Below are 9359 nucleotides of genomic sequence, written 5' to 3'. Positions count from 1 at the left end.
TATTCCATAAAGCATGAGTGAGCATGTGTCTGGTATTCTGTGCTTTCAACTAAGACATCAAAAGTCATATCCTTTATTCCATACCTGCTGTAATAATTTCTTTTATTCTCTTCCATAATTTTTTACTTTAGTATGGTATTATTGAATAATTTCCACATTAATTTGGATCACCTTTCTTTAGAATGAGTACAAATATTGATCTTTGACAGTCAATTGAATGTGTAGCTGACTTTTACTTTTTTTTTTTTTTTAACCATCAAAAAAAGTTTTATTATCACAGAGGAAGTCAGAGAACACTGGAGGCCACTTACAGCCAGCATGTGATGTAGTCAGGGAGAGGGTACCACGCGGGGACCAATCACCTCTAAACAGTACCCTCCCCCCCAACAGGTGTGTGTGGCTTGGGAGATACTGGCTTGCTTGCCTTGGACCACTGTGTGGGTGACAGTGTGGGTGACAGTGTGGGTGTGTGGACTGGCTGGCTCAGGAGGCAAATCCTACTAAGCAGGCCTCCTGGACAAAATGAAGGACATGACGCCAGAACCAGGGGTGGCAACTGCTTCACAGACTCTGCCTTTAATGAAATCAAACTAGGCCCATTATAACTTTAAGTGCATTTCACCCTGATCATAAAATAAGAGAAGGGAATGGAACACTGGGCTGTACGGGGCAGTCTTTCTTTTTGATAGATGCTTTTAAGAGTTAATGATGCCAGGGCCTTTCCTCTCATTAGCAGCAAGAGGCATTCCATTTCCAAGCCAGATTTTTAAAGTTCTTGCTGTCTATTATCTGTTATTATCTGGATTTTTAACAACATTGATGGAGCCAGTAGAGGAATCCTGTTTGATCCGGAAATTTTCTGTAGAGAGTTCAAAAGGTTGGAGAACCAAGTTCCTGAGGTCTTTTAATTTCCATAACATCTCTTCCTTTAGTCTTTCATTATGTTCTTCAATTTGCTTAGGTAATCTAAGTTTCTTTTGCTTGATGTACTGATGGATCTTTTTCTAATACAGATTTATAGTCTTCTAAGACTTTATCCAGCTTGTCTGTTTTCTCATACAACACTGCTCTCCTCAGTATTGCTCTGATATAGCTGGAGTTTAAATTAATTGCTTTGCTGCAGTCACTAATAGCCATCTCTTTCTTGCCCTGCTTCATCCTTGCTGTGGCTCTTTTTGAAAACAGAATAGACCTCTCCTGTTGGAAGCAGGCTGGGCATGTTTGAAGAGTTAGATGATAGGAACTTTCAGCTTCTACGTAATCTCCTTTCTTAAACTATTAATTTCCCTCCTCATTTAGTCACGTGCTCTCTTCTTTTCTCTTTCCCTTCACTGGGTGTTTCCTTTTCCAGTTCTATTAGATATTCTTCATCTAGTTCAGAGGAACTCACAACATTAGCATTGTCCCCAACTTTATCCACTCCTTGCTTTTCTTTCTCAAGTGAGTTGCTGCAGTCATGAAAGCGCTCGTCTTCTCCCTGGTCCTCCTGGGGATGAGGTGGAACCTCCTTGACCAATTCATTCTGGGAATGCTCATCTTTGGGCTTAGAAACCAGAGGGCTGGTACGCTCTGATTCATGGGGATCAATCTATAGTCTTCAATCCCATTGATCAGATATTCTGGAACCTTGGAGTTCTCTGATTTCTCCCCCATGTTGGAGTCAGTAGGGAAGTTGAAGCTGAAGTTAGCTCTTCATCTTCCCAGCTTCTCTGGCTTTTAAATTTCTTGATGTAGTACATGAACATTTCTAGCACTGCAATCATCTGGTAAGGCATCTCAATTTATATTCAATCAATGCCTAGATTCTCAAGGTTTTTTCGTCAGTTCTCAGTGTAGTTTCGGTTTCTTCTTTCAGTATAATTTTTCTTTATCATGTCCTACTATGTGAGCTTTGGTGGCCTAGTCATTAGGAGCTGCACTGCCATCCCAAAGGCACACAGTTCAAATCAAGCTGCTGCTCCATAGAATAAAGATGTGCAACACACACACACACACAATGTTATTAAAAACTGCCTTTGAAAACCCACTATGGGTGCAGCTGTGGGTCAGTTCTGACTCAACAGCACATGACAACAATAACAACATAGCCTACTAATGAAATGGATGAATATACAGTCATTCTATTTGAAACAGTGACCCTGTCCTTCTATCTTCTTTTGATATTTCCTATGCCATTGAAAATTTTGCCTATTTGTATGGTCTTTGATTTTTTTTTTCTCTCCTTATCACTGTTCCTCACTTCAGATAGGTAAAGGCCAATTGTTAGACAAAGAGGTAGCTTTTCTTCTGTCATATTTTTAGTGCCTTCTAACTCAGAAAGTTTCTTTTCCGGTGCTGTATCAGTTAAGTTTCCACAACTATTCATGAGGTTTTCATTGACTAATATTTTTATAAATAGATTTTCAAAGCTTTCTTCCTTCTCTGGCTTAGTTGGGAAGCTCCGTTGATATTTGCCCGCAGTGGATGACCCCGTTGGTCTTAAAGTATCAGTGGCATAGCTTCCAGATCAAAGAAACATACAATCTACCACCAACTAAAAAACAGCAGAATTGTTGAATTATAATCAAAACAGAGAGGTATCACTTAATGTAAATAATTAATCAATAGATACCTTATTAATTGCTGAGAAGTAAATTCTGACTCGTGAACTCAAGTATTACAAAATGAAAAATTTCCCAATCTGTGCCAATTTCATCATCTATCCATTGTAATCATGTGAAACCACAGAGGCAGTCATCAGAACAGCTCAGAAAAATATTGTATGGTTCAAAATCAGGAAAGTGTACAAAAGGGATGCATCTTATTTCCATACCTTTTCAACACAGAGAACAGATCATTCAGGAGACTAGAACCTATGAGGAGACATGTAGCATCAGGACTGGAGGAAGACTTACCAACAATCTGCATTATGCAGATGGCACAATTTTGCTTGCTTAAACTGAGGATGACCCAAAGTGTTTGCTACAGAAGGTCAAGGACTGTATGTAGCCTTTAATACAGATTGAAGCTCAACATCAAGAAAACAAAGATTCTAACCACTGGGCTAATTAACAGCAGCACCATGATAGATGGAGAAGAGATAGAAATTGTTAATAATTCAAGCTTGCTTGGCTCGATGATCAACACTCTTGGCACCAGCAGTCAGGAAATGAAAAGATTCACTGCAGTGGGAAAATCTGCTGTTAGAGACCTCTCCAAAGTACTGAAGAACAGCAGTGTCAGTCTGAAAACTAAGGTGTGCCTGATCCAGGCCATGGTCTTTGCAATTACTTGCTATGCATCAGACAGCTGAACAATGACTTAGAATAATAGAAGAAGAATTGATGCCTTTGAGTTGTGGTGCTGGAGAAGAGTATTGAACATACCATGGAGTGCTAAGAGAACAAACATGTATGTCCTGGAGTGGATAAAACCAAGTTATTCCTTGGGGGCTAGGATTTTGAAGCTCGGTCTGACTTACTTTGGGCATGTTGCCAGGAGGGACCAGTTCTTAGAGAAGGACATCATGCTTGGAAGTGTGTAAGAACAGCACAAGAGAAGAAGACCCTGGATGACATGGATTGACTCAGTGACTGGAGTAATGGGGGTAGATGTTTTAGAGACAGTGAAGTTGGCTCAGGACAGGACAAGTATTAGAAATACTGTACATAGGGTCACTGTGAGTTTTAGGTGACTCAATGGCACATAACAATAACAATCTATTACTAGAAGTGAGATATTAAAACCACTAACTATTCCATATTTCTCTTTTAAAATCTGTCCAGTTTGCTTCATTTATTTGGACTCTATTCTTGAGCATGTATCTGATTACTAATGGTTTATATTGATTTATTGGACCTTTTATCAATACGTAATGCTCTTCTTCATCTCTTGTGACTTTTTCTTGCTTTCTGTTGCTCACACTTTGCATGAAATATATTTTTTCCATCTTATTTATATCCTGTATCTAAGCTGAGTATTTTTTTGCATAACTTACATTTTTAATATAGGATAAGATGTTCATTAAGCTCATGTATTTAATCTAAAGTCCAATTCGGTTTTTGAGTCTGAAATGTAAATGTTTGTTGTATATATTTTATTTTAACAAGACAAAGTCAAATCACTAGCTATTTTAGAAGGCTAAAATGGGCAAGCTCTGGTGGCCTAGTGGCAAGAAGCTGCACTGCAGTCCCAGAGGTGAGCAGTTCAAATCCACCAGGTGTTTTGCTGGAGGAGGAGGAACAATGTCCTCCTGTGCCAGTCACATCTGATTTGATGGTACACACACACAAGTAGTAAATTTTTTTTAAAAAAAGCTTAAAATGTTAGAAATCTTTTTTTATAATTAGGACATTGCACCTTTCCTACAACAATTTGCGGAAATTAAACAAGGCAACATTTCATAATCCATTTTGCCTAAATTTGCATTTCTTGTTAAATAGTTTATTAATGTTTAAAGTGATTAATGATAAGGAAGAATTTACTTCTTTCATCATTTGTTTAGGGGTATATCTTTTTTTGTTGTTGTTTCCCAATTCCTTCATTACTTCCTTTTGTGTTTTATTGATTATATGTAATGTATCATCTCTATTTTTCTATTTTCTGTTAGGTTAGTGGACTTATGGAAGAAATCAGAGAAAACAAGAGAAAGCTTAACGCAGCTTTATTAAAAGGGAGGGTGGAGGGGAGCTCCCAGGTGAGGTTCCTCCATTGTGATTTATGGTCAATCCGTTAGCTCTTCAAGGTGGGCAGGGCCATTCACTCTTCTTGTCAACATGTGTATTCTTTGAATTCTTCATTCTCTCTCTTGTCCCGCCCTGTCCAGACCTAACATTTTCAATTTATTATCTTAGTGGCAACCTTGAGGTTACAAATGGCAAAATAATTTTTGTTTGAAAAAGACCAAATTTATCTTGAATATATATACTTTGTTTCTATACATCTCTGTCCTCTCTCTTTATATTGTTATTGTCACAGATTACATCTTTCTATGTTGTTTGTTATGATGTTGCTGTTGTAGTCGTTGTTGTTAGGTGCCATCCAGTCAAATGGGACTCATAGTGAACCTATGAACAGCAGATCTAAACCCTGTTCTATTCTGTGCCATCTTCACCCTTCCCGACACACTAGAACTTTTTGTGGCAGTCATCGTGTCAATCCACCTGATTGAGGGTCTTCTACTTCACTGACCCTCCACCCTTTCAAGTATTATGTCCATCTCCAAGAAATAGTCCCTCCTAGCAATATGGCTGAAGTATGTGAGACAAAGCCTTATCAACTTTCCTCCAAAGAGCACTCTAGCTGCACCCTCTCCAAGACATATTTATTTGTTCTTTTGGACGTCCACGGGATGTTCAGTGCTCTTCTCCAACACTACAACACAAAGGCATCAATTCCTCTTTTCTCATCTTTATTCATTTCCAGCTCTCAGATGCATAACAAGTGATCAGAAAGACCATGGCCTGAATCAGACACACCTTAGCCCTCAATTTGACATCATTATACATATCTGTTATGTTGTTGTTGTTGACTGCCAGAGGCACGTTGTTTAGGAAGTGGATATTGATAATTATTGTTTTATGTCTTTGGAGTGGCATCCACTTCCTAACATGTCTCCGGAAACTCTATGAACTTTGATAACGATGATAGTCACAGAAAAGCTTCAGGCCTTTTATTCACAGGGTTGCTATGAATCGTGCTCAACTCCACAGCAATCAAAAACAACATCAACATCTTAAATTACATATAGAAAAAAGCCAGTTACAAAGAAAAAAATTCAATAATACTGGCTTTTATATTTATGTATATAGTCCTAATTAGTTCTTTATTTTCTCATATGGCTTCTAGATATTGTCAAGTGTTTTTCCATTTCTTCCTGAGATACTCGTTTAGTCTAGCTTTAGAGAAGGTCGGCTAAGTAATGAACTCCCTGGACTTTTGTTCATTTGGTGTAAAAACCACTGGGGCAATGTCGGTGTGGCCACACCTGACTTTCACTGACTTTGGCAAGTGGGACCAGACACCATCAACATTTCAACACAAAACCAATTCCTATAAGGTCAGACCAATTTTATGCCTCCCCACTCTCTTAAACTTACTTATACCAATTCTAATAACAATCATCCCTCACAGGGCTCTTGCTGCTCTATTACTAGATCTGCTATTCTGTTTTAAAAGGCACACAGAATTTACAGGCCATACCCACAATTAGAGGGTTTATAAAGGAAGCCAACAAGTTACTCTGGGTGGAACCAAGATACAATTTTTCAGGCAAGACAATTTCTCAAGTCTCCTAGCAAACCTTTGACCTTCAATCTCTAGGTTCTTGGCCAGTGTTACAAAGCTCTCTTAGTCTTATCAATTATAATGTCTCATCATCAAGTCCTCCAACAAGCTTGGACTCAGCTCTGGTTCTTGTTCTGTGAAACAGTAATGCCCAATTCACTCTGTCTCTGGTTCTCTGCTTTTGCTGTTTCAGTGTCATAATCACTGGTCAGTCTCTATCTTCCTGGTGCACATTGCATTCTCTGCTGTTTCTATCTTGCAGTTAGCAATATCACCCTTTTATGTCACTGAACTTGTTTAATTTAAGCCTGGTTGGATAGCAATACTAATTCCATCCTACCTTATTTGAAAGTCATCCAAAAAGGTACTTTTTATCTCATTCACACCACTAGCATGGTCCCACCCAGTGATGTGGCAAAATTCAAAGCTAAAAGGTTAGGAACGCCATTTTGAATAAGAAATCTACCACATTAATGCCTTCATAGAAATAGAAATGCCTTCATTTCTATTTCCTTTTTGAAGGATATTTTGCCACAGAGCCAATTCTCAGGATTTCTGGCTCTCACAATTTCTGATGATAAATTAATTGTCAATCATCCTGAGAATCTACCACGTGTGATATTTCCTTTTCTCTTATTGTGTTCAAAGTTCTCTACCTCTAGGTTTTGACAATTTAGCTATATCTCTTTTAGTTTATTTTAGTGCTGTTGTTGTTGTTGTTATGTGCTGTCGAGTTGCCTGCAACTCATAGTAACCCTGTGTACAACAGCCCTAAACCCTGCTCTATCCTGTGCCAGTCTTATTGTCACTAACACACCTACCTACCCCATTGCCCTAGACATGGAATCAATCCATCTCATCAAGGGTCTTGTTCTCTTACACTGTCCCTCCATCCTCCTGAACATGATGTTCCTCTCCAAGGACTGTTCCCACTTTGCAACATGTTCAAAATATGTCAGACGAAGCTTCAGAATCCTTACCTCCAGAGACCAGCTTGGTCTCACCCTTTCTAGGACAAACCTGTTTGTTCTCCCAGCAGTCCACAGTATATTCAATACTCCTCTCCAGCACCACAATTCAAAGGCATTGATTCTTCTTCTGTCAACCCTAGTCATTGCCCACCTTTCTGATGCATAGTAAGTAATTGCAAAGACTATGGCCTGTATCAGGTGCACCTTAGTCTCCAGACTGACATCATTGCTATTCAGTACTTTGGAGAGGTCTCTGACAGCAGACTACCCCAATGCGACACATCTTTTAATTTACTGGCTACTGGTGCCAAGAGTGTTGATTGTGGAGCCAAGCAAACCAAAGCTGTTAACAATCTCAATCTCTTCACCATCTATCATGATGCTGTCAATTGGCCCAGTGGTGAAAATCTTTGTTTTCTTGATGTTGATCTTCAATGTCTAGAAGTTTGTTTTATTTTCTTGGATGTTTATAGTCAAACCTCTCATCAGAGACAGAATGTTTTCTACCATTATGTCTTCAAATAATCTCTTCTTTTTCTACCCCTTTTTTTGCTCTCTTCACCTTCTGAGTTATCTATGATGCATATTTGGCATATTCTGTGATTTCCCATAGGTTCCTCAGACTCCATTTATTTGTGTTCCTTCTTTTTCTTATGCTTCTCAGACTGAATCATTTCAATGGCCTTATCTTCAAGTTTACTGATCCTTTATTCTGCCTGCTCAAATCTGTTGGGGTTTTTTTCTGAAAAAAAGAAAAACTCTAGTGAGTTTTTTCTTTTAGTTGTTATTTTTAGCAGAAGAATTTCTCTCTCTCTTTCATGTTTAATATGTTTATGTTGTTCTTTTTGTGTACCATAGAGTCAAAACTAACTTACTGATGACTCTCTAGCAAGTTTTCAGTGGTACAGGGGGAGATTTCCCATCTTACTTTCACAGAGCATCTTTCTTCCATTGTGTGGTCAATGGATTAAAGCTGAGGGTCTTTGGATTAGCAGTACAACTCTGTCCTACTAAGCTACCAGAGCTCCCTAAAACTGTTGATTAAACATTACAATATTTACTACAATACCCTTCTTCAAGGATAGTTTCTTTTCTTTTTCCCCTACGGTGAGTCATAATTTTTCTATTTCTTTGTAAATACTAAATTTTTATTTGTTTGTTAAGAACTGAGTATTTTTATTATAATAATATGATAATTCTGGAATCTGATTCTCTTATTTCTCAGGGATTGCTGACTTTGCTTGATTAGGGGTACAGTCATGTTTGTGACTTTTCAAAACTACTTTTACAAATTGAGTATTCTTTTTTCTGTGTGTTCAAGGAAGGTTTGGATTTGTTATCTCTGTTAGTCAGGCAGAGATCTAATAAAGATTTCTATAAATATCTGGCTAAAAAAATATTGGGAGTGTCTGTTCCTTTAAATAATTACTTAAAATCCATCAAGACATGCTACTTCAGTCCCACTCAGACAAAATCAAGACATTCTTCAGGGAACTAGTTGACCTACATAACTACAAATTTTTGAAAGACAAGTTTCTCGTTCCCTTTCCAAGCAACAACTCCAGTAATACAGGCCACTATCACCATAGCCATAGTGGAACAGAGGAATGGGAAGGTGTAAGTAACCCTTGCACACTACTTTCTTCCTGAAGAACAATAGCCCTTGTCTTCAAGCATTTCCCAAGTTGTTATAGGTACAGGTATAGGCATAAGTACAGGTACAGGTATAGGAATAGGTCATGTTCCAGAGTTCCAATTTAGTTTATTTCAGTGGCTTTTTCCAGCTTAGTGATAGCTTCTCTGGAGGAACTGATTTTCAAACCTTGTTAATCTACGGTTTTGCATCACTCTCCATTCTACAGATACTACATGTCCAGTATGTGTCCAGCATTCTTCTAGAGACTTTGGATATAATTCCTTGTTGTTGTTTGTTGCTGTTGAGTCCAGTTTGACTCATAGCAACACTATGAACAAAAGACCTGAAGTCTTTCTGTAATTATCATCCTTTCTCCAAGTTCATAGAGTTTCCAGAGCATGTGGTTTAGGAAGTAGATGCCACTCCTGCTTCCAAACCTGTCTTAAACTTGGAGTTCCACCAAACACTGCTCACCATGAGCAGCCATT

The 9359-nt window shown here is 38.3% G+C and overlaps 1 protein-coding gene and 1 pseudogene across 1 annotated transcript in view; one reads left to right on the top strand and one right to left on the bottom strand.

Annotated features, from left to right (window-relative positions):
- The window catches only part of LOC102843325 (SLAM family member 5-like), a 75947-nt gene that overhangs the window by 36989 nt on the left and 29599 nt on the right, over positions 1-9359 (top strand). The window lies entirely within an intron of this gene.
- LOC102877585 lies at positions 786-1653 on the bottom strand (annotated as a pseudogene).

This window comes from Elephantulus edwardii, unplaced genomic scaffold (assembly GCF_000299155.1).
Source record: "Elephantulus edwardii isolate Elephantulus edwardi_28Jun2011 unplaced genomic scaffold, EleEdw1.0 scaffold00168, whole genome shotgun sequence".
NCBI lineage: Eukaryota > Metazoa > Chordata > Mammalia > Macroscelidea > Macroscelididae > Elephantulus > Elephantulus edwardii.
This window is presented reverse-complemented; position numbering and strand designations above follow the sequence as displayed.